Genomic DNA, 25,821 nt, shown 5'->3' with positions numbered 1-25,821 from the left:
GATACCCAGTTTTGAAACAGCTGGATTATTCTCTATGCTTATCTCTCATTTTTACAGTGTATTGTTGTTCTTGAAATTTTAAAGAACAGACTAAAACTGCTGCTTTCTAGCAATTTCTATTAAACGCATCTAAAAGCTGGACTACTTTATCTCTTCTCCCTAGAAATTCTTTGCAGTTTTCTTCATTTGATTAGTTGGCTGATGCAATGAGTTTTCTGTCTGAATAAAGTTATAAAGCCTCAGAGGAAGTGGTTGTGCTTTTAAACAGGGTTTAATACAAGATCATGCAGCTGCTACTCAGCAAACAGGAGATGTGTGTGTATTCTAATAACCAACCAGCGTAATGTTCTGCTGGGGTTATGCTGTTGGGGTGATGCCAAGTTGATTATGGATATTTGCATAGCAAATTCCAACCAACATTTAACTTATATGCTTCATCTGCAGAAGCTACCACAAGGCTTGCTGGCCTGCAACTTTTCCATCATTTTCTCTATCTAACTCTGCTCCTCTCATGGTTCTTCTATCTTGGCAATGTCACAGCTCACCTAGCAACTAAAGCTAAACTTTCTCCACAATTCCTGACTCCTCCTTCACTTTCACTCCCTTATTCAAATGATCTCCAAATACTTAGCTTTTCTGAAATATTTTTTATCTCCATTTTTTTTCAGGGTATCTTTACTTCTATTGTTACAGAATTATGAAATTATTTTCTAAGACTTCCAGTGATTAATGCCTATCTCAACCCAAATTATCCAGATTGATTCCTAGAGAAACAAACCCAACAGGTTATTAAAAAATATCTTCAATGGCTTTCAATTATCTATTTCAATTAAAACTTGAATTGCTTGGTGTTCTTTAATATCCCTCTTAATATTAAGATCAAGCTTTCTAGTTTAATTTCTTCCTGTATCTACTTCCAGGCTTTGGACGCCAGTACAACAGCATCAGACTATAAAATATGTACTTATTTTTTATATGTTGTCTAGAAAAGTCTATATATCCTCCTTCACTACCTGGAAATCCCCACCACCCTTCAAGAATCAATTTGAAAGTTATATCATTTGTGAAGCTTCTATTACTCAGCTCCTTCCTTCCAACAACTATTCAAGATTGTTTACTTGGTACAGTGAATAAACCTGTGTTTTGGAAAATAAAAAATTAAAATCTGTCCAAGTTCAGTTTATGTAATTTTTGGCAAATTATTTCATTTCTTTGAGATTTACTCTTCTTACTATAAAAAATAGAATATGATTGTGAGACAGGTCTTTGTTATTCAAAGTGTTATTACAAGATGTAAAGATGAGTAGGGAAAAGAAAAAGGGGGAATACATGCTAGAATGGGGCTAATTAATTAATTAATTTAATATCTAATTAATTTATTTAGTGATATGTAATAGCAAAAGACAAAGGCAATTAATAGAATATGTTAATGTCAGAAAGTAAAGGTGGTTAAGACTAAATTATATACATTGATAACAATGTCATGTCAAAGGAGTATACATACATATAAGTTTAAGAGATCCCAACATATGTTTACTATTGATCAAAAATCACTTGGCTAAATACACAAATAACATCAGTAAGGAGTATCCAAAAGCAGGAATAAGCTCTGTAGGATAGTAACTATTACAGTAGATGCCAAAAGCTCACCAAACTGGGGGAGAACAACACTGGAAAAGTCATAAATCAAAATCTTGCCAGGTCTGCAGCTGAGAGAAACTCAGGCGTCTCCTACACTGCTGCTTGCTAGTTCCCAAGACTGTTGCTGCTGTTGTTGCCTTTGTTGCTGCTGTTGTTGCCTTTGTTGCTGCTGCTGTTGTTGTTGTTAGAAGTCAAGGTGTCTTTTGATGCTATAAGCTGCAAGCTGCATATGAGTTTTCAAGGTGTTAACAATCTAAAGAATGTTGCTGTTGTTGTTGTTGTTGTTGTTAGAAGCTAGGATGTCTTCTGATGCTGTATGCTGCAAGCTGCATACAAGTTTTCTAGATGCTAACAAGTTCTCAATAAGGCTAACCGTGGGGAACACCACTGGAGAGGCTGGGAACCAGCCAGCCCTCACCAAGTTTGCAGCTAAAAGTCAGGACATCCCCTGGTGTTGTAAGCTGCATGTTGCTGGAAGTCTTCAAAATGTTGGAATGATGAAAAATCACCAATGACAAATGACCAAATGATGAAATAATAATAATTACACTGCCAACTGAGGTCTGTCTTTTATGTATATGTATATCTTTTAAAATAAATGTACTTTGGAGCCAGGCTCTTTGTTCTTGCCTCCCCCTCTGGGAATAGCCAATTCTGGGAGGGTTGGGCAGTTACTGATATGAATGTTGCCCATCTGGCCAAAGGACCAATTCATCTGGATAAACAGTATCTACTGTTCTTGCTTGGGACCATCAGCCCAAGGTCTTCCAAAGCCTGGCAACGTGCCTGTCACGCCGTCCTGATATAACTTAGCTGCTTCTTCACTTCATCTGCTGATGTGGGTGAAACAGACAGAACAGAGAGGGAATTCTCTCAACCCCTGATCAAGAATTTCTTTAACCCTAAGCTAACCATCACCTCACAACACAGACAGAACAACAAACATCATCTCATATCTCCCCTACTCGAGAGAATGAAACCAAATAGAAAAACAACCTCATCTCATGTCTCCCCTGCTCGGGAGAATGAGACCAAAGGGAAACAGAAAAGCAACTTCATCCCACGTCGTCCCTGTTTGGGAGAATGAGACCCAGAAAGCAACATCATCCCATATCTCCCCAGCTCGGGAGAATGAGACCAAAGGGGGAATTTACTCAACCCTTCATCACAGCACAGAAATCACCTCACATGCAGGAACAGATTAAAGCTAATAGACAAAAGCTCATATCAACCAATGCAGGAAAATTTTTCTCAGTGTCTACCCTACACAAGAGCAGCACTATTCGCATCGCTTGGGAACTTAGAAATCTGGCATCTCAGGCCCCAACTGAAACCTACTGACTCAGTGTGCATTGGAACTCAATCTCCAGTTGATATGTATGCAGTTAATATGTACGAGGTCAGACAACGAAGTTTGCGGACTCATCCTAGAAAAAGTGCTACATACCTCACTGCTGAGTATTACTACTCTGGTCACCTTCCAAGTACTCCCCTTGGGAAGCTATGCACTGATGTCAGTGCCTAGTCCATCCTTCCAAGCAATTCTGGAACTCTTTTTCTGGAATGGCCATCAGAGCTGTCGTCATATTACCCTTGATGTCCTGAATGTCATCAAAATGTCTTCCTTTCAATATTTTCTTTATCTTTGGGTAAAGAAAGACGTCCGTCATTGAGAGCCAGGTCAAGTGAGCAGGGACGGTGTTCCAATACAACTATTTGTTTACTGGCTAAAATCTCCCTCAAAGACAGTGCCATGTGAGCTGACACATTGTTGTGATGCAAGAGTCGTGACTTGTTGGCAAAAAGTTCAGGTTGTTTTTGTCTAACTTTTTCATGCAGCCTTTTCAGCACTTCCAAATAGTACACTAGGTTAACTGTTTGTCCAGTTGGTACAAATTCGAAATGAGTAATCCCTCTGATATCAAAAAAGGTTAATGACATCGTTGCAACAAGTTCGTGAACTTAAATGTCAGAACTCATATGCATATTCATTAAAATAGGAGAAGTACTGACACATGATAACTATAACTAGCATTGTTCTCTTCAAGCAGAATATACATTCATTAAATAACAGCTTCTCTTCCCATTAAACTGTTCATCTATAATACATTGAATATTATATTTCTTTATAGCAATTATTTCTTTATTTGTGTTTCTCATCTATTAGTAGATTGTGAGCTTTTCAGTGGTAGGGACCTTTGTATCCCAAGCACTTGGCTTCTGCTACTATATAGTAACTGCTCAATAAATATTTATTGACAAGGTGATTAATTTGCACCATTTAGAAATATATACTGTGTTTCCCCGAAAATAAGACTGAGTCTTGTATTAATTTTTGCTCCAAAAGATGCATTAGAGCTTATGTTCAGGGGATGTCATCCTGAAAAATCATGTTATGGCTTATTTTCCAATTAGGTCTTATTTTCAGGGAAACACAGTAGTGAAGGTAAAATGCTGTTTCTAAACATTGAGATTCTAAACACCACACTGCAAAAATTCTAATTGATTAAAGTAATGGTAATATGCAATCTTTGGTTGGTAGACATGAGTTCACTTGTTGATTACAACTTCGGAAATTGTCTGTGGTGGTGAATTAAATTTTATGTATTGGTGTGTTTATGAGTTTCATAATCTGATACATTATTTCTGTACTTTCACTTTTAACTAGAGAATTAATAATATTTCCCTGTATTGAATGAAGAAAAGTGCTGCAAAGGATTAAAGAGAGAAATGACAATAAGGGGCAAAATTCTTGTCATATTCTTGTCATATTAGAAGGTTGCCATTATTTTGGAAGGTTTAGACATAGCTCCAGCTGACGTGATGGAGGCTGAAGCATCTATTCCCTGAAGGTCAGTAAGATAGCATCGTATGAAGTACCCAAAGGTCACAGTGCCCTCAAGACATTAGTCTCAGGAGAATTTCAGATAGCCATTAGTACCAAGGACAATGCCCGGCACACAATTGAAGTTGCTGAATAAATATTTATTAAATGAACGAATAGCATGGATTCATAAGGAAACTGAGTAAAGAGAATTGTGGAATATTCTACCACTGAGTAGAGAATATTGGGAAAGAAAAACTGGCATAAAAGATGATTTCCAATATGCTTTGATATTATCTCAACTGTGCTCACACAAACCTGTCAGATCACACAATACTTAATGGTCTCTGCCATCACTTTGCTGGGTTCTGTTGCCTGAGTCTTTTATAGGTATAACTGTTGTTCTTTCTCCTGTGCAGTGCCACACACGGGAGTTGCTTGGACTGGACCACACTGCTCTTTTTGCTGGAACTCAGTTGCCTTTGGATCCCTGAACCTACAAGGTTACTGGGTACAACTATGGTTACTGTATGTTCTAATTCAAAGGACATAGCCAGTGCTTTATGTGAAGCACCGTCTTTTTATTATTTTTAATTTATTTTCTTTTTTGCTAGCTTTTACCCCCACTTCTACTATACATTTCTCATATCTTTCCCTAAGTACCAAAGTCTTTTGTACTGAACTGAAGAGGGTCTATATCAGTTAGGGTCCAGGCAGAAAACAAATTACATACCTAGATTGCATAATTGAAGAGTTAAGTAAAGTGGTGGGTACAGGAAGCTAAGTCAAGAGGGTAAAGATGAGTTTTAGGGAGCAAATACATGATATCCAGCACAGACAGGTGTGAAACTGCAGGGGAGACCATCTGTGATGAGGAGGGGGGAAATGTTTTTCCATATTATAGCATTCTTTTATCAGAGTTTCTCAAATATGGCACAACCAAAAATGTCTCTAGACATTTCCAAATGTGCCCAGAGGGACTAAATTATGTCTGACAGAACCATTGTATTTGATGAAAGGACTGTGAATATACTTTGATTTAATTTGTTGAAAATTAACTGCTGGTGATCCCATCCATTATTTCACTCAGTGAACTTATGTACTGAAGGGAGCATGAATGAGAGATATTAATAGATCCTTATTGGGCCTATTTTCTCAAGGCTTTTATCGTTTGATCTCTGTCCTGTGATATTAATGTTTAAGAAATGTGTGTGTTTTTTTTTTCATGCAAAATAGCCTTTAAGCCTAAACTAATTCATTTGATGATTAATGAGAACAGAAATCTGTCCCACTGCAGGAGGAGAAACTGGGTGTGTTGACCTTATTGAGCGATGGTGCCTTTTGAGATCTTTCCAAAGGTAATTCTAACTCTATTAAAGTTTTACCTTGCTTATGTGGCCCTACATAAGACTTCACTGCACTCTGATGATGCTGATGGCCCTGGGTTCCATGGAATATTCAGTGCAATGGCCCTCTTCATTTCAATCTATGGTTCTCTCTCATTAAACAACAAGAAAAACAGAAATAAAACATAATGACTTTTCCCCTCTAGGGACCAAAGAATTCATACTGGGTCAATGGATATACGATCTGAATTTTCACGGAGGCATAGCTTCAGAAAATTCTTTAGTTCCCCATAGAAATGAACTTCTCATAGTTAACTGCACCAGTTCAAATATATGGTTAAACAGCAGCTAATTTGGGCTCACATTATATTCTCTAGCTATATATTTATGTTATGTTTTACTATCAGGGAGTAGTGGAGAAATTTGCCTGAACGTATACTCTAGTGTAGCATCCTGACTTTAGGTATTGGCATTGCATATAAGTGACTTTGTAATATGTAAACTTATCGCTTTTGTGTGAGCTTGTACATTGTGAGCCAAATTCCCCAAGTCCTATCTCCATCAAACAGCTGTTTTTTGAAGCTGCAGCCATATTATGGAGAATCAATTATATTTTGGATATCTGCACCTGCAGTCTGAATTACTAGGTAAAATGTTGATATTGATATTGACTTTTAAGGTTTGTTGCACTAAATAAAATACTGTGTATTTTAAAGTTCCTTCCAAATGTCAATTTCATTATAATTACAAACATCACCTTTATTTATTAATGAGCTAAAGGGTCAAATGTATGATAGTGAGATGCCCTGTGAGTTCCAATCTAAACAGTGTTTTGCATATTATTTTCAGTATCTATTGACAAGTTCCAAAATCTTAGACTTGTGGCAATACAGGGAGAAAGATGTCTGAAATATCTCAGAAAAAATTCCCAATTGATACAGAATAGTCAGCATGTCCCTAGGTAGACAAGGGAGGACCCTGGTGGAATAAACAAAGACAGCTATATCTTAAAACTCCAGGTTTTGAAATCACTCCTTCACTCCAGGACATAATGTAACAAAGCCTTGAGGTTAATCATAAAATTCCTGTTGGCCTGACAAAAGGAGCTGATCTGATAGATAAGAGTGGGTTACTTTGCTAATTCATTTAGGATGGGCAAGCAGAGCAAACCTGGTAGACAAGTTTCACTAAAAGTTCCCGTCTTCCATTTCCTTCTTTAAATAGCTTCCCTTCCCCAAACAGGCAAGGGAAGGTATAAAAATAAGAGCTTTTGCCTCAGTCACTGGGCACCCCCATTCAGGACACCCTCCAGCTCGGGAGCTCTGACTCTTTGCTTTCAATAAACTCTCCTCTTTTTAAAACTCTTTGCCTCTCCTGGGTCTGTGTTTCCATTCTTCGGTCTCACGAGACATGACCCCGGCCCACACCCAGAAACTGCCGGCAGATCCAACATCATCTACATCACTTGGGGACTCACAGGAAAAATATTCCTCCATCACAATGAAGTTGAATTTTCCAGACACAAAAGAATTATCTTGCTCTAAACCTGAGTATGTTAAGCAGTATGGATTTCCAAAGGTAATGCAAATGTGCTTTCAACAGAGATTAGCACAAAATCCTCTTTTATATATTCAAATCTCATAAAATATATTCCTACTTATATTTGCTATCTCTTCAGGAATTACTAGCCTATTCTAATTTTACCATCAAGGTCATTGACAGATAGTGCTGAAATGACTTACCCAGTTTACACAGCTTGTCAGAAACAAAACTAGAAAATAAATCTCATAAATCCCAGAATAATACACTTTCCAGGATAATATCAGCGAAATGGATAAACTCAAGACAACATGCCCAGCTCACTCATTAATGCGAGATTAGGGGAAAGAACTATTTGATGCTCATATTAAAAATATTTTTGGTAGAATGTATTCATATACAGATTTGCTCCAAGTATGAAGAATGTGGACATTTTCTCAAAGACTTAGAGAACACTGAAACTTTAAAAATACAATAAACTCATCAGAATGTCCACAGGGTTTTTGAAAAGAGTGGAATTATTTTTGGCTGATTTCTGATTACCATGTAGCCTCTTACTCTACACATAACGATTTTCATTGAAATAGGGATTATGTTTTGCTCCTTAAGTTTCATCGACTTTTATCTCTAATTGTATTGCTGGAAGATTGCAAAAGATCCCAATTTTATTGCACTGTTGCACTGAAAACTATTTGGAAACTTAATTCCAAACTATTTGGAAACTTGATGACAGGTTTCATCCTAAAAAGTTACAAATGAGCACTGTTTTTTTGAATTTAAGATTCTCAGTTACTAGTTTTAGCCCTATCTCGTGACAGTCATGAAAACTCTAACACTGTTTAGCTCTTTGTGCCTCAGTTTCTTAAAAAGCGTTGTTATGAGGTTTGGATCCAGTCATTATTTAATTCCGACTTACTGTGCTCAACACTGGAAATCTAAAGATGAAGAATAAATTGTCTTTCCCTGAAGGGACTCGCATTCTGCCACAGGTGGTGCAAGTCAAATAAAATAACTTATGTAAAGGTTTTGGAGAAATTGTAACATTTTATGCAAGTATAAGGTTGCGGTAATCCTCAATCTGTAAAAGAAGTGGAATGAGCAGTTACCTGCCATGATTTGAAGTCGCACCCCACAAATTACATTCTTAAAGTCCTTGTGATACTTTAACAATCACTGGGGAATAGCTGTGTAAGTATATTGACGACATTTTCACGGATTACTTGAGAGGCTCAGGGAAGAAAAGTATGTCAGATAGGAGGAGAGAAGCTGGGAGAGAGCCAGAGTGAAAAAGGGCAAGAAGTGAACGTGCTCAACTTTGCCTGATCCACAATTACGAAACCTTGCCCAGAATTTGCCAGGGTTAAACTGCTTTTTAAAAAAATAGATGTGAACAATCCAGCAAAAAATTCTATTGCCTTGATGAAATGACTAGAAAGCAGATACATATGAAGTAAGATCAGTTCATTACGACACAAAGATAAGCGTTTGCATTTATTCTCCAGGCAACCTGTGGATTATATTTTTCTGTGTGCTGCCACTCAGTTTTTTTTTTTTTTTTCCAGTTTACCTCCCTTGCTATGAATAACTTCCACTGGAAGTTTTCATTCTGAGGAGGGCACCATTTATTTGTTAAAATAAATAAAATGAGCAAAATTTAATAATATTCTAAAATTTTGATTTCCTTTGTGTGGGGAATCATTTTGCACTCAAAATATATTTATTGGTGAACCTCTGTACCAGAGTTAAAGGTCAATGATACCTGCCCTGAGTGTCATACAATCTACCTGAAATGCTCTTCTCCAAGGGACCTACGCATGGCTCTTCCCTCTTATCTTAGTTACTTAACTATAAATTTCTCAGTAAGAGCTTTCCTTATACCCCTCATCATTCCCCTATACACCTAACCCCCTTTCTTGCTTTTTTCCTTCCTTCAGCAATTATTACCGTCTCCCTACTTTACTTATTTGTCTTATGTATAATCTCTCTCACTAGAATATAAGATCTATAAAAGAGCTTATTTGTTGTTTTTTTGTTAGTTCTCTAGTCCAGAAACTTAGAATAATACCTAAAACATAATGTGTGGAGAATAAATAGGTGTTGACTAAGGGAAGAATGGTAGAGCTACCATTACCACTCTTATCCGGACAACAAATGATTCTTTTTCCCTGGCTATGAGAAAGTGAGTCATTCTTCAGCCGGCCATCTAGGAGGTATTCTTAAATGTATCAAATGTCCATTTGCAGTCCTAGGGAAGAGATTCTCCACCATTATAATTATGGAGTTTAACTCAGGAGCCAGACTAGTCAAAATGAAGTGGCAAAAGAAATGTGTGTATGGGAAATAAGTGAAATCCCTTTTTTTTTTTTTCTGTGAGTGGTTGGCAAAGCAGATCTCACTAATATTTCCTATGGATTAGGCATTATTAGCCTAATAATAGAAAAAACTATTAGACAAATTGGCTCGGGAAATTGGCTTTGAAAAATTGAGCAAACTAAGTGTTATGATGTAAAAATTAGGTAAAATTTGACCTGCTTGCCTCCCTGCCATTGGATTTGTGTAATCTCTATAACTGTTGATACACCATCCCACCTACTAGCTTAACTTTTCACTGGGCTTTGGAAATAATCCTCAGATGGAGTTAGAGAATGCCTAGAATGATTCTGTCCCTTCTCAGAATCAAGTCCTTTTGTCCCCTGGTCTCAGTAATATCTAGAACTTTGTCTAGTATTGTAGTCACTTTTTATTCCTTTGGACTAAGAGATACTCCTGTCTCCACTCTTGAGGGCCTAATCCCTTTTTCTTTTTGTGTTTTCATTTCTTTCTTGCTACCTATCACAGTAACCTATCACTGGCTCCCCTTTTCCACTTTAGAACATGCCCCTACAACTTCATCACAGTATATTTGGAAGTCTGGTGAAAATAGCTACTTTTCTAGTAAAATAGATATCCACATAGCCTCAAGAAAGAGTGAATCTCAGTAGGCCGATATTATTGTAAGCAAATATAAGATAGAGCTAAAATTCTACCCCCTCAAGAGTTTCAAGCACGGACATTTGACGAGTACTGTGGTGGGCAGCATTGCAGATGCTTCCACACCCACACATTTGTGTGGTGCCAGCTCTCACTGAATAAGGCTGACCGGTACAACCATAAGCTATTGTGGAAACGAAGCACTGTGTGTGACTTCTGAGGCTATGCCATAAAACACATTAAATATATCGTGCCTTCTGTCTTGCTTTCTCTTGATCACTTGATCTGGGGGAAGCCCGCTGCCATGTCATGAAGACTGCTTCAGCAGTCCTACTGTAAAGTTCATGTGGCAAGGAACTGAGACCTCTTGCCGAGAGAAAGCACAAAATTGTCATCCATGTTAGTGATATATCTTGGAAGCAGGCCTTTCTGGCCCAAACATTCAGATGACTTGAGCTCCAGCCAACAATTTGTCTGTAAGCCAGAACCATCCATCTGAGCTATTCCTGAATTCCTGACCCAAAGCTACTGTGCAATATAATAAATAGTTATTGTTGGGTTGAAGCCACTAAACATTAAGTAATTTTTGGCATAGCCATAGATAATACAAGTATATTCGACCATATTTTCAGAGAACACAATATGTTTCTGTGGCATCTCTTATACTACTGACTTAATCCTCACAACCAATCTTTTAGAAAACCATACAAAGATATTCCAACAAGTTTTTAAAGAAAGCAAACCAAAAGCTCAAAGACATAAGATGATTTGTTGAAGGTAATACAATCAGAGTGCTAAGGTTGAGTTGATCCAGGTCTAATAAATCCATAGGTGATATTCTTTGTAAAAAACCTGTCTCTTCAGTATGATGCAAAGCTTTAGTTTTCTAATCTCTTACAGATCACCTGGGACTCTTGCAAATCATAGCTGCTCTGGTCCTAAGGTGCGTTATTTTTTTCTTCTCTTCTCCTCTTCTCTCCCTCTCCCCTTTCCCTTCTTTTTTTCTTTTCTTTTCTCTTCCTTTCTTTTCTCTCCCCCCTTCTCTTTCTGTCTGTCTGTCTTTCAACCTACTTGAGCAAAAGTAGTATTAAAATTTGTGTTATTGGCATAGGAGAAATGTTCATTTTGCATCCAGGAGACGATAGAAGGCTGTCTCTATCCAATATGCAACAACTATTCCCATTTCCCCAGTCGTTTCCCTCACCCACACTGCCGTACCAGTAACTCTGTGTTTTGAATTGAGCAAAAGGAAAGAGGAAGGGGAGGAAAGTCCTGCTCATTCACTGTCTCCCACCACTATGGTCTTTCCCTACAGTGCTCAGTATCCTACATACTGAACGAAGAGCAGAGAGCTTAGAGACATCTACAAATATTTCGAGACTCGTTCGACTATCATTCAGAATTAGGCCAGGCTGACACATCAGGGAAAGTACCTCCAGAACTTATTCAAATATGTGCAGAAGGAGTATCTAAGTTTCCTCCAAAATTCACAGCCTCGTGGACAGAGACGTGTAGAATTTATTAGCAACTCAGCTGGGTGTCACCGTGAGTATCATGTGAGACTAAAGGGAGAAAATATAGCTCCAAACTGAGTTAACAGAGGAAACAAATTTCACAAAAACAAACACCAAAGCAAATGAATTTTTACTGTGAGGTACTGATTATTATAATTAAATATATATTTATAATTCTAGATGTTTAGGGTAACTGAACCATGTATTATCTGTCATTTTAATTGTATTGATATATTAATAAATTACTCTCAAATAATTACTTTTTTGAAATCAATATTTATATTATCAAGAATGAAATCCATTTCATTTTGTTTCTACAAACTCATAAAATTATTCTAACTCATGATAAAAATGATGGGTAAAAGGCTTGTTAACTATTACTGAAAACCATCAAATACTCAAAAGACATATTTCTTCATTATTTTATGATGAAAAAATAAATATTGCTTTTTTTCCTCCAAAACAACTTCTTCTAGCCAAGTGCTATTATCTTATTTTTCAGGGCAACACCCATTCTTAAAATTTATAAATTTGGATTAGTTTATCCTTTAATGGGCTGAACTATCACCAAGTGTTCCAGGCCTGTGATATCAACAGTTACCCTGTTTGAGGTCTTATATTTTAAACTTTCAATCAACAGACAAATAATATTAATAAATCATTATGATTCAAGGAGGCTAGCTCCAAAGTGAGAACCTAGTGATGATGGTCTTCGCGTTTGTGGCTCTCTGCACTTTCCCTTTCATCCTTGGGAGGCGCTCTGGTTAATTTTTCTCTAGTGACTCAGTAACTCTCCCAAATTCCCTTCATAGTGAAAAGGGTTAAGTTCTTTCTATAACCATCACATAACGAAGAACTGATAAACCAGAGATTGAGTACATTTCTTTCTGAACTTGCCAAACTGCCTGTTGGTTTTATTAAAAACAAACAAACAAAACTACTATGAATTCGCAGTATGTGCTTGGCCTGGACTGGCCTTGCTTACCCTTAAGCCATGTTTCCAGAAACTGAGGGTTGTTAATTAGTCGTTGCGTCAAGCTCCCTTGCCCACATTCCTTTCTTGTTTCCTCTTTCTCCTGACCCACTAAAGTGTAACATAAAAAAAAAAAAAAAATAACTACAACAAAGAAACCTCTGCTGACAGGAAGGCATTCTTACTTTCAGACTGATCTTCCCGCTGCAAGCAAATAAAGCTTTCTCTTTTCTCATTTGTTTCCTGAAAGTTTAATCCAGGGCCCATGACAGTAGCTGCCCTTGCCAAAGTGAAGGGGCTCTGTTCTGTGATGACTTCCTTGGCACATTTCACATTATCCTCTCAGGTTTGTCTGTTTGTTTCTTTCTTTTCTCCCATTGTCCTTTGTCATTGTATGGCACCATGGCACTGGCTGTTCCATTGCCATGGATCACTTTTGTAGCGATGTTTACAGTCAGAATCCTGGTCTTTGCCAGGATTTAATTTACAAAACTGCTGTTCTTCTCTTTGGGGAAACCAATATATTCACTTTCTTACTCTCTATTGGCACCACTGCAGGATTGCGACATTTGGGTAGGGTAAAGCTGACTTCTCCATTCTATCTGCTCCTGTTTTACAACAAATTTGGAGATTTGTGAAAAAAATCCCTTCCTCTTCCTCTCCCCTCTTTCATCTCAGTCTCACGTAAATATGTATTAGGTTGGTGCGAAAGCAACTGCGGTTTTAAAGGTTAAAAATAATTGCAAACACCACAATTACTTCTGCACCAACCTAATACCTACGCTTCTTCTTGAAATGATGATAAAGAAGAAATTACTAACTTCTATCAAAGGCCAACCCCTTTACATGTACTCCAGACCTTAAACCCTTTTTAATTTCTCAATGTTTTTTGTTTTATTCTTGGAACGATCCTCTCTAGTTTCTATGTCGTCAACTTCTCTCTTCTACTGGACCTTTCCTGTTTACAGCTAAACAAGCTTTAATATTGCGTATCCCAAATAATGACAAATGACAAAACCCATAAAAGCAGCAACTGAACGAAATATCATGTACTGATTCCCTTCTAATCAGTACCTCATTTCTCTGGGACAGCTCCTTAAAAATCAACTTCAAGGAATTCCCTATAGTTGTTATCTCTACTGCAATCTTTCTTCTGCCTGCTCCAGTCAAGATTTCATCATGACAATCCATGGAGGCTGCTGTTGTCAAGGTCATCCATAACCTTCATAGTACCAAATCTAATATTTATTTTTCTACTCATATCTTAAATTCCAGCCATATTAGATATAATTGTCCATTCTGCCTTTTTAAATCAACTTTTCTCTTGACTTTCATTACCATCTCCCTCTTCCAGTTTTCCCCTCACCTTAAAGGTCATTCCCATTAGGTTTTTGGTTCCTTTCTTTCAGTTATACTCACAAGTGTTAGAATAATACAGGGCTTCGTCCAAGTGCTTCTCTAGTTCTCTTTTTTACCCACAGTCTCCTCAGGAGCTTTCACCCAGTTTCCATGGGCTTAAAGAGTGTCTATACTCCAATGATTTCCCAATATGTAAACCCAGTCCTGACCACTCCTTGGTACCCCAGGCTCCTATATTCAACTTCTTGCTTGATCTTTCTATTCGAGATGATAAGCATTTCACAATTAATGTGGTCAAAACACAATCCTTGTTACTTTCCCCCTCCAACCTATTCTTTATCCCCTATTCTCTCCTGTTGTCACGCATTCGTTGAGGGTATACTCATCAGAAGAAAAATCGTTGTCTCCTTACTTTCTCTAAACTTTATATTTAATTCATCAGTAAGTCTTACTGACTCTATTTCTAAAACATACTCTGAATTTCATCCACTTCTGTCCAGCTCCATTCTTATATTCTGGACCTGGTGTACCATCTCTTGCACAAAAAGACTACCATGTATTTCTAACTGGTATCTGTTTTCAATTTTCAAACCAGCCTTCACACAGCAATCAAATGGTCCTTTGACTAAGTAAATCAGTTAACTCCTAGTTCCTTTCAAATGCACTTCAAATTGCTTACCCTGGTTTGCAAAGCCCTTACCTTTTCTTGTAATCTCTTTTCATACCATTCTGCTACTCACTCAATATGCTTCAATAACACTGGTCTTCTTTTTGTATGTTTGAGCTAGTATAGTCTTTTGCACTAAGTATTCACTCTGCCTGGAATACACTTTTCCCTGTTCTTTGAATGGCTAGGTTCTTCCTATCATTTAAATATCACCTCCTTAGAAAGATACATACCGTATGATTTTACTTATATGTGGAATCTAAAAAAAAATTAATGAACAAACAAAACAGAAACAAACTCATAGATACAGAGAACAGACTGATGGTTGCTATATGGGAGTGACATTGGGAGGCTGGGTTAAAAAAGTGAAGGGATTAAGAAGCACAAATTGGCAGTTGTAAAGTACAGGATAGAGAATATCATCAATAATAGTGTAATAATTATGCATAATCTCTGGTGGGTGCTAGACTCATCAGGGGGAATCACTTCATAAGTTATATAAATGTCTACTATACTCTATATCTGACACTACTATAATATTGAATGTCAACTGTAATTGAAAAAATTAAAAAAACTAAATAAACAAGTAAATAAATAAATAAATATCACCTCCTTAAAGAAAACAACCCAATCACAATTATATGACTGCATTTTCAGTATCTGTATAGACTTCTTATATGCTATTTTATTATTTATTGCATAAATAGTTAATATTTCCACGACTAGTTTGACAACCTGTATCTCTCATTTATTATAGTATCCTCAGTGACTACAACAGTATTTGGCACAGAGTATGTAATTAAACAAGTGTTTGCTGAATGAGTGAACGTATTGTGAATCAGGGTTTCTCTGTGATTCGGTTAAATAGCCGGAGACTGATAAACAGATTCCTTGAAGCCACTATATATCAAACTACAGGATTATTTTGCCTTAATGAGCCTGAAGTTCCTGGAAGAGAAAAATGTCTGAAGGTTCTGAAGAACGAATGCAGTTTATCTAGGCAGTGTACTAAATAAATTAATCTTTTCCCCCCACTACAATATGATGGCATTTGGATGCATTTTAAGAATTGGAAAAGTTAAAAATTAGTAAGAAAAGTACTACACTTAAAAAAAAAATTAATTTATCTTTGAAGGCCTGCTCTGCTGGTTAAAAATATTTAATTTTCACTTTTTAAATAAAATACAACACCTTTACAAATAAAAAACAAAATAGCAAAATGAATGGTAATCTCTCAAATTATGTATAACCTATCAATGCTTTTTTTTTTTTTTTGTATTGGACTGACTAGCTGGTGATAGTATGACGGTCAGGCTTTCTTTGTCTCTTTCTTTAAAGAATAAAAAAAAAAATAAGAGATTCAAATCTGAAAAAATAAAATCAAAGTACATGAACTTAAAACAAATGGCACCTATTTACAACTGCTTTATTAGAAAGTAGGTTAGAAGGGGTTCATTGTAGTGTTTGGAATATTAAATATTACTGCTTTGTATGTTCTGGGGCACCAGAGCTTTATCGTAGGATGAAAGTGCAAAAGCATTTAAGCAAAACATAATGCCCAGAAGGGAATGGCAATGCACTAGGCAATTAAAAAAATTTTTTTTTCATTTAACCTATGCTAATAGGTACTTTAAAAAACATACGCATCTTTTTCCAGAGGAATATTAGTTTCGTAAAAGTGAAACCAAATTGAATGTAATTCAATACACTAGTTTTAATTATGCACTACTGTGTCCCAAGCATGTGCTTGTTCAGCCAGATACATTATACACTAAAATTATAATAACAAATGAGATCCAGTAATAGGCCCGGGGGTAGAGAACAGAATGAATTCCCAAACTCTCCATTTCTGTGTAACATGATGTAAGTTTTTCACAGCTGTCATGATTATAAACCTTATATTCTTACTTACATAAACACTTTATAGCGAAACTGCAATTAAACAAAAGCAGTAACAACAAAACAAACCTTTGAAAAACTTGAAAAATTCAAGTTGGCTGTGTGAAAATGGCTCTAATGGTTCGCAAAATATGGTAAATCAGAGAAAGCAATGCACAGTAGGCTGGGCATTTTACTGCTTTAAATCTATCTTCCATTGGTATTAAATAATAGTTCTTCATTAGAGAAATAGCTCCTCCCATGTGATACATTATGTATTCTGGCATATTCAGTATTGTAATATGCAGAAATATGATGCTGTTTTTGACAAATTAATGTTCTATTAAGTCAAGAGTTTCAAAATACTCCAAAATGTAAGAGTATAGTTCCATTGCAAATCCAGAAAGGACTATATAGAGATTTTCACATCTGGAGGATGGAACTCAGAGTAAATGAGTAAGACATAGATTTAGCATTCAGTTATCTTTAATCCTTTGTAAAGCAGTTCTGAGAAACTTGATTGAGAGATTAAAAAATTAAAAAAAAAAAAAAAGCCATACAAATATGTAGAGCTTTTGAATCTAGATAGCTGATGGTGGGAGAAACCTACAGTCAGATGTGAATGTTAGTATTCACAGTAAATGAAAGAGATAGTAATGAGGTAATTAGCGCCTCTCTAAGATGAAAAAAGTGCAGAAGTGATGACAAGCATTGAAGACAGTCAGAAGATAAAATGCTAAACAAGAAATATTCATAAAATAAAACAGTATTCCAGTTATATCAGTGACTAGGTACTTAATTGGTAGTATGATTATAGATTTTTTAAACAAATAACTGTCTAATTATGAAAGCAATACTTCAATGTAGAGAATTTTGAAAACCTAAAAGCATAAATATGAAAATTATTCATATCCCTTCCACTCAAAGACAACCATTTAGCAAATTTATTTTCTTTTAGTCTTTTTTTCAATGGCAACACACAGCATTTAGGGTGGGGAAGGGGCAAATTTTAGATAATATTTTATATACTGTTTTATATTTAAATTATTTATATTATTACATAAGTAATACATTTTTATTGTATGAGATTTTAAAACCATAAATTGGCACACACAGGAAATTAAGAGCAAACCATAAACCCACTGTGCAGTAAATCCATTGTTATTGTTAACAAATTGGTTTATAACCATATATTCTCTTTTCTGTTACTTTCCAGCCTTATCTACTCCCTCTTCCTACTTTTAATTTTAATTCTCTATACATGTATCTCACCATTGTTCTTGGCTATTGTTCTTGGCTCTTGACTCAGCAGGGTGTCCCTGCTGTTTATAAAGCAGCCTTCCCTCCTCTCCCCACTGTCTATGCACACCATTTTCCTGGCTAATTAGTTTATTTATAGTTTGGCTCGGACATCTCCTCATCTGTCCTCCATCACCTCAAGTCTTTCCTGATGTCATCTGTTCTCATTTCAAGTAAGTGATCAGTCCTATTGTTCCCATACGATGCAGTATGCCTTCATCAGTTCGTTTATAAGCAATGGTACCTATTCTGTTTATGTATCTGTGTCTATCTCTAGGCTCTTGTATTCCCAGTACCTGTCACAATATATCGCCTACATGAGATGCTCAAATGTTGTTAAAGTAACAATAATCATTACATAAAAATGCTGTATCTCTCTACTTTTTTTCACTCTGGTGTTTTGGAAGTTTCGTTAGATATCTATCAATGTATATCTGTTTTTATTCAGTTTCTCCTATTTGAGGATGTGTGTGTGTGTGTGTACACAATGCATGCACATTTGGTACATGTAATAACACGATTGATACACATATTAGTTTCCTAGGGCTCCTGTAAAAATTACCACAGACTGGAGGTTTACAACAACAAAAAGTTATTCTCTCACAGTTCTGGAGGCTGGAAATCCAAAATTAAGGTCTTGGCAAGGCCATACTCCCTTCAATGGCTCAAGAGAAATTTCCTTCCTGTCTCTTCCTAACTTCAATGGCTGCCGGAAATCTTTCACTTATGTTGGCTGTAGCTGCATCACTCCCACCTGCCTTCCTCCTCACATAGCCTTCTTCCCTGTGTGTTTCCATTGTGTCTCTATGTCCAAATCTCCCTTTCCTTTTTTCTCATAAAAACATTAGTCATTGGACTGAGGATACACTGTAGCCTAGCATGTCATCATCTGACACGAATTATCCCTGCAAAGACTATATTTTCAAAGAACGCCACACTCATATGTACTGGGAAGCAGGACTTGAACGTTTCTATTTTGAGGATACCATTAAGCCACTGCCATATATGATACTACAAGTGCTCTATACAATATTGTCGTACTACATAGTATTGTCATACTGTACAATTCCCAGGAAAATCAGCTTTAGAATAATTTTGCTTAAAGTTAATACATGGAAAAACAGTATCTGCTCAAATGGATTTCACACATGCATCTATATTCCTTTTTTATTGGTTTGTAATTTTAATGAACACATCATTACTGAAGTCCCTGGGCATGTCCCTGTGAAGGAAATATTATAACACAAAATTTTAAGAAGCTAGTAATTCTTTTACACGTGACCGAAAATGAACCTTATGCTTAGCAGAGTAACACTGAATATAATAAGATTTCACCAGCTATCCTGTTAATTGAACATACTTCTTAAATTTCTTCTATGACATGTTTTCTATAATATTATTACTTTGGATATTAACACTATGGATTTAGATGGTATCTTGTCCCAAAAGAGTTTAGAGTGCTTACACACGTTAAAATAAGTGAAATGCATTTGAGGAAGATAGTATGTGAATGGATACTTTACATCATTTAAAAGATATAAACTGAGACCAAAAATCTGAGTGACATTTTGAGTATTATGAGACTGTCACAGTTACAGACTTTACAATTTAGATCCATGTGGTAAGGTGAAGGTAAAATACGAATGAGTGAATAGTGAAATGTAAAATGGAATAAGTGAAATAACATTAAATAATATAAACAAGTGCTATGGGGACACAGAACCCAAGTGGAAATTCTGAACAATAGATCCTTACTTGGGCTGGAGGCAGATGTGGATTCATGGATAAATTGTTGCTCAGAAACAATCTTTCCTTTAACAAGGAGGTCTTGAGTGTACATTGTAGAAGGCTCTGATATGGCTGTACCTATTTTCTCTGATGGATTTTGTGTCTCCAGGGCAATGGCTGTGCTTATTTTTCTTTCAGCATAACCATGGTGAGCACTGTGGTGGTGGAGAGAAAACTGGGTCTGTATCAGTTTGGACTCATGGATCATGACTAATGATCTTAAGTCTTCCCACTCACAGAATGCTTTGTAGTTCACATTAAAATGGTTAGTTCAAACATTCAAATTGAAAATGCTCACTGGACAAGCACTATTTAAAAAGAGAAAAGAATGATGTAAAAATGCTCATTCTCAAAAGAAAATATATTCACAAAAATTTAAATAAACATGGAAGAATTCTATCAAAACTTTATTTTTTTTTTACTATAAATTCCAACTAGTGGCTCACGGTGACAGTTCAATAAGCACTCTAAAAATATTATCAGCATGGTTATCAATTTGAAAGAACTTGGCACTATGTACCCGTAATGTTTTCAATGCTTCTGTAACCGCTTTACTGTATACAATTGTCATAAAACCTGACTTAGCACAAAGGACAAAAATCATGGGCTACGGATTCTTAATTTTTTGATTCATACATTTTCTTGAGAATCTTATGAAATAGATATGCTCCCCAGAAAAATTCATGAGCACACTAAAATTTGCATTTAATTTTAATTATCAATCGATCCCCTGAAGCATAAAACTGGATCAATTCACTTCTTTCTTTTCTTTATCTATTTCTCTCTATTTTTCAGTGAGGTAGGTTGGGGGCAATGAAAATCTGACAAATCAAGTGAACAGTTTATTAGAAATTGCTACAATGACCACGAATGTTATCTGAGGAGGCTGAAAGTAGGGAGTTATGTTAATAAAATCCATCACATCAAAAGGATGAAGAACATAAATAAATAAACACAAAACCAATAAAATACTGTGGCAACTCCTGGAATCTGAGAGAAAGGAGACATTTTGAGCCAATTCATTCTAAGTCATTTGATGCTAATGATTCAAGCAGGGGTGGTGAGGAAAATTTGTATATATATTGACAAAAGTGCACAGATGGGCATATTCAGGCAACCTGAATTTATATAAGCAAATTCAAATAATATATGGTATATGTACATGACAGGCAAATAATACAGATAGATCTGATTTTTAAATCCACATACCTAAGAAATTAAAGACTACAGGCTAGGAACTTCTGACATTTAAATTAGAAATATACTTTTTCCAATATGACATTGCTAAAATTATTAATAACAACTTGATACAGTGAAACAAAAAATAGAAATCTGTAAATGTCTACTGGACTTTTAATGATAATTTAAAATATTATATATGTACTAAGTATATAAATATATAATATTTTAAATGCTGTGTAGTCAAAACTATGTTTCCTCTGTAATTTATTTTCCAGTTACTGTGTATACACAGTCCTTTCCCATTTATATATCATGTGATTATTTATTAATTGTTCATTAGGTGTTTGTATGTTTTAATTTTTCAAATATTTGAATTATTTATTTTGCCATATACTTTTGATTTTCAAAATTCTTATTCTGATAATAAATCAGTATATTTCACAGCCTAAATTTGATGCGGTACAGACATGACAGTTTTATTTTTTTCTCTGGTTACTCTCTTGTACCTGCCTTCTTTCCAGTCATTTTCAGACATCAAAAAGTCTATTTCTCTCTAAGCCAGTTTAAAACATCATTCTCATATCGAAATCTATTTTTCTCCTGCCCTTTTCATTCCAGCTCCGACAACCTGTGACCCAAGAGACCTGCACTGAAGAAAGATAATTTGTTCTCTTCTTTCCCACCTCCTGACCTCCTCCCCGTCCACACACTTTTGGTTTTCTTTTTAGCTTCTACAAGCTCAGGCAAAGGGGATGGAGAACTGCATGAAAGAGACCAAAGGTGTGCTAGTTAGTTGCACTGTTGAAGTCTGTGGATCACAGTGTACGGAGGGATAGACATCAAAATGCTAAATTTTTACACTAGAATGTTATTCAAGGTACCCTGTTAGAACTCCTCTGGCCCCTGCACCCACTGTTTCATTCCTTGATATTCCTGGAATAACCTTTCATGAATTTCTTTGGTCATTTTAATTTTGCCCACAGTTTCTTCTTCTACAGAGACAGAGCACTGACAAGATAGTCCATGCTCAATTGTTATCACTTGTTCACTTGGCTCATGGGAAACCCACCATCCATTCTTTCCATGTCAAATTGTGAAAGTTCAGGCTCGGTCTTTCTAACCTGATGTCTCTGATTTTCTTCCATACCCCACTCCCACCCCCAACTGAAATAAAAACATGGTATCTGTCAGTCACTGCTATGAAGAAGCAGTTTTCTGTTGAAGGCATTTGGTGCTCATCTCTTCTTCTCCCAAGGAACCTTATTCTGTACTGGTTGTTCTCATACCTTTCATCTTTTTTAAAATTTTAAGTTACTCAGAACAACTTTTTACAACTCCCAGTCCTATACAATAAGAGGGCCACCATTTTCCCCTGCAATCCAAACCTAAAGTATTGATTCCTCCCACTTTAGAAGGGATAGTCTCAGGTTATGTGATGGTATTCATCTGCAAGGCTACAACTGAATCAAGGTGAATCAATCCAGAGGTTAGGCTGAGAAACTCAGATTCTTTTTCTTAATGATTTAAATTAAGAGATACCGAGAACAAGTCAGTCTGATGTATTGAGCTCATGAATGCAAACTTCAAGTAGAGTTAGAGATACAGGAAATGACAGAATTTTGAGTGAGAAAACATATATAGAAAAGGAAAGATAAACAAAGTGTCCTTTGATGGACGAATAAAGAAAATAGTTACACACACACACACAAGCGCACATGAGAGCGAATATTATTCAGTCACAAAAAAACAGAAGCGAATCCTGTCATTTGAGACAACATAGATGGGCCTTGAGGGAATATGCTAAATGAGAACAGTCAGACAGAAAAAGACTAATACTGTATGATCTAACTTATATGTGAAGTCTGAAAAAAGAAAAAACCTGAAATCATAGAAACAGAACAGAATGGTGGTTGCCAGAGGGTGGCGTGCTGCGGGGAGGAGGGTGGTAGAAATTAGAGATGTTGATAAAAGGATACAAACTTCTAGTTGTAAGATGAATAAGGTCTGGAGATCTAGTGTACAGCATAGTGACTATGTAACAATATTGTATGCGACAACACAGATGGACCTAGAGGGTATTATGCTAAGTGAGATAAGTCAAACAGAGAAAGATAAATACCATATGATTTCACTTATATTGTAGAATCTAAAGAACAAAATAAATGAACACCCAATCAGAAACAGACTTATAGATACAGAGAACAAACTGATGGTTGCCAGAGGGGAAGGGGGTTGGATTACTGGGCAGAAAATGTGAAGGAGGATTAAGAAATACAGATTGGCAGTTACAAAACAGTCACTGGCATGTAAAATACAGCATAGGGAATATAGTCAATAATGTTGCCACAAGTATGCATAGTGCCAGGTGGGTACTAGACTAATTGGGGGGATTGCTGCATAAATTATATAAATTTCTAACCACTATGCTGTACAACTGAGACTAATATAAAATAATACTGAATGTCAACTGTAACTGAAAAAAAATTAAAAATAACAATATTGTATTGTATTCTTGAAAAGTGCTAAGAGAGTAGATCTTAAATATTCTAATCACACACACAAAACTTGTTATTATGTGAGGTGATGGATATGTTAACTAACCTTATTGTGGTAATCATTTTATAATATATACATGTTTCAAATCATCACGTTGTATATCTTAAATGCAGAAAATGTTATATGCCAATATATCTCAAAGTTGGGGGAAAAAAGGTGAGCTCAAAATCTACCCATGAAAGTTTATACAAAAAAATGGAGCTGCCTTATGAATTTTGCTTACTATAGAACCATGCTTTCCTTTTTGCACTTTGTTCTTACAGGGCTCTATCCTCACAAAACAGGAAATGCTCTTTTTATTTATGCTATTTTGAAAGGGTTTGCATTTCTTGAAAGGAAATGAGGTTTAACAAAACACCCTGTGTACCAAGTTCATCTGATTCATCAGTATAGTAATGAGATTTGCAACTTATTTAATCTCCTCAAGAACCTTGTAAGAAAGGATGTTTTTATATGCATTTTACAGTTAAAAAAAACAAAGGTACAAGTGGTAATGACCAAGGTCACGAAGCCAGTAAGAAATATCTCCAGGATTTGATTTCAAATGGTTTGGCTCCACAGTTGATTCTTTTGACCACTGGATCAGTTAGGATTTAACCAGAGAAGCAAAACCAGTAGGAGATATATATTAAGAGATTTATTGCAAGTAACTGATTTACCCAATTGTGGGAGTTGGCTAGGTGTTAAGAGTTTAGCTAAACTACTCTATAACATTGCTGCTCAGCACCCATTTTGTGGGGCCAAGTGGCCTGCATGGGCCTTGAACTGACACTAGCTTCTCCCATAAGCATATGCCCTAGATAACAGCCTGAAGAGCCACAAGTAAATGTAAATTCTTTGTGATGAAAGCCCAAGCTCCCAGAGTCTTCTTGTGCTCAGCAAGATAAGAGCACTCAGCCCTACCCCATACCACACCACAAAGGTTTGAACATGACCAGTCTGCTCTTAGCCCACAAAGGACTCCATCCAGGGAGCCTAATGAAGGCCCATGGCTCAGGTCCTACTGCACGCTCTGCCTGTAACCTGCCTTGACCTCCCTGCATGGCCCCTTGAAGCATGCCATAGACCTCCTCCAGGATTAATGAGTAATATACTTCTCTTTTTCAATTCTCTGTGGTCATTTGGTGAACAGCAGCTCAACATCCAACAGCCCCACCCCAGGTACTCTATCAAACAAATGTTCAATTTAGAAAGTCACAACACTTGGCTAGTTCCAAAGGTAGAGCAGGTCTTCATGAAGAGCAGGCTGGAACTCTCAGGGATGGGTTGGCGCTATTGTCCACGGGCAGAATTTGTCCCTAAAGGAAGTCTCAATTCTTCTAAGCCCTTTAAACTGATCGAATCAAGCCTGCTCAGATCACCTAGAATACCCTAGCTCAGTTAAAGTCAATTGATGATGGACATTAATTGCATCTACACAAAGCCTCCCCAGCAACACTTAGTGCTCGGTGAAATCACTAGACTGCAGTCTCGCTAAGCTGACACATCAAAAGGCCATCACAACCACTGAACTATACTCCCTACTCCAATGAATCACATTTATATAAATATTTATATTGGAATGAAAACATTAAAAGAAAAGTTATTGAGCATATTGTCTCATGCTATTTTGTTTCAAATAAACATAGAATATGTTGTCAAATGAAGTCTAAAACGAAGAATGCTGATACGTTATAAATAGTGTGAAATGCGAATTTAGTACAGGAATTAGCCCTGATACACCAGACTTTCCCCCTAGAACTAAAGATGACAATAGAGTTAACCATCTATCCAAACAAAACTATAAACAGCCTGTTGGAGAACACGTAACGCATGTTTGAGAATTCAAATACGCTGAAATTTTCAGTTTGATATTCAGCAGAGTGTGACAGTACACATTTAGACTTGACTTCAACTCTTACATTCTCAAGAAGAGACCATCAAGAAATTCTCAAGACAAGATGTGTCATATGAAAAGGAAAAAAAAGCAAATCAACAAACTTAGGAAGGCAACACTGCCACTCTTTCCCTAGTCACTATTTTTAATATCACAAATTGGGCTCTGAGGATCATTTTAAAGGAGTCAAGGCTTTTCATATTTAAAAAGAAAAGTTGCAGATCCCGTTCTGGAGGGCTCTTTAGCTGGTAAACCTTTCCAATGAAGTATTTTGGAGTATTTTTAGTTCCGTAGCACATATCACTTAGTGGATTTTGATGGTAAGTAATAAATCAACCTGTCCAACTTAAGGAAAAAGGAAATTTACTAAAGGATTTTGAGTAATTGAGAAAAGTGAGCCTGAAGAAGG

Source organism: Rhinolophus sinicus, chromosome 16, assembly GCF_057876585.1.
Source record: "Rhinolophus sinicus isolate RSI-liver-muscle chromosome 16, RSI-T2T, whole genome shotgun sequence".
Lineage (NCBI taxonomy): Eukaryota > Metazoa > Chordata > Mammalia > Chiroptera > Rhinolophidae > Rhinolophus > Rhinolophus sinicus.
This window is presented reverse-complemented; position numbering follows the sequence as displayed.